Raw genomic sequence first — 1,402 nt, forward strand, 5'->3', positions numbered from 1 at the left:
GTAAGGGAGAATTGCAGGGAAGGAAGGGTGTTTAACCCCTCCTGCACCTGCTCACATTCTGCTGCTAATGTGGACTACTTCCCACAGTCATTTTTTACCCATGAAATGCAGCCTGAGATCCTTTTGCATGGAAGAATCAGTGGCTAGCCCGATCTCGTCAGATCTCGGAAACTAAGCAGGGTCGGCCCTGGCTAGTATTTGGATGGGTGATCTCCAGGGAATACCAGGAGCTTGACTCAGAGGCAGGCAATGGCAAACCAACTCTGGAACATCTCTTGCCTTAAAAACAAGCCTAGCGCACCACCTAGTGGTGTATAACACTAAAAGAGCTAGATCTTCTGTCTGCCAGACAATCTTAGGATCTCCTGGCTATACCACACAAACTGCCATACGATAATTATTAATTATTAGTGGATGGAAGTCTAAACACTGAATTGGGAAGATCACACAAACCCACAACACATTCCTCTTCTTCTAAACCATTCTTTCATTATCACCATCTTTGTAAGGTGGATCAGTACCATACATTGCAGGTGAAAGGTTGAAGCTAAAGGTACACAGATTACCTAAGGCCATCTAGTGAGTTCATGATGATGAACCTGCTAAGAAATGCTATGTCCCGAGTGGTGTTGGTGCCCTTGGGACTATAATGAAGTGGCTGTGACGCTTCAAGATGACTTGACAAAAACTGTGGCTACAGCCCCTTTATCTGAATAAATAGAGTGCATTTAGAGGTAGTGTAGACCACAACTGCATGCCATATGTTGGAGATGCTGATGTACCATAACCAGACTTGCATGGCTTTGACCAGCTGGTGTAGATTTCTATATGTTCCTCTACAGGTTAAGTGATTACAAATTTTAAAACTGTCATACCCTAAAACAGGCCTGTAGAAGGAGGCAGTCCTTTCTGACACCACAAAATAACAACTATTGCAAGCAGTTAGCTTAGCTTTGCACCGTTGTCAGGGTTATGCCCTTCATGCTGCCAGACATGGTTGCTTCATGCCACCATTTGTATGAACTTCAGTGGCCTGCCGTAGCGGGCCATGATTGACTCTCTTAGTGCCATCTCTAAATCTCCACCTTTCAGATTGGTTTTAGAGAACTAATTGTAGCTTCGGATGATCAGACTACACATAATTCTGGAGTTCCCCCAGACTTTATGCTTTGCTCTAGGAATCAGCAGTGGAGGAGTAAGAATTTAGGGACAAGATACTGGAGAGGAGGGTGTTAAGTCTCTCCCCTGCATTGTTTCTGTGACCAAAAATACTAAGACTTTATGCTTTGCTCTAGGAATCAGCAGTGGAGGAGTAAGAATTTAGAGACAAGATACTGGAGAGGAGGGTGTTAAGTCTCTCCCCTGCATTGTTTCTGTGACCAAAAATACTATTTCCTCCAGG

At 44.2% G+C, this 1,402-nt stretch overlaps 1 protein-coding gene across 1 annotated transcript in view; it reads left to right on the forward strand.

Annotated features, from left to right (window-relative positions):
• The window catches only part of ACVR1B (activin A receptor type IB), a 58,532-nt gene that overhangs the window by 13,631 nt on the left and 43,499 nt on the right, over positions 1 to 1,402 (forward strand). The gene's annotated exons all lie outside the window — the stretch shown is intronic.

This window comes from Gekko japonicus, unplaced genomic scaffold (assembly GCF_001447785.1).
Source record: "Gekko japonicus isolate JY-2015 unplaced genomic scaffold, Gekko_japonicus_V1.1 scaffold1459, whole genome shotgun sequence".
In the NCBI taxonomy this organism is placed as follows: domain Eukaryota; kingdom Metazoa; phylum Chordata; class Lepidosauria; order Squamata; family Gekkonidae; genus Gekko; species Gekko japonicus.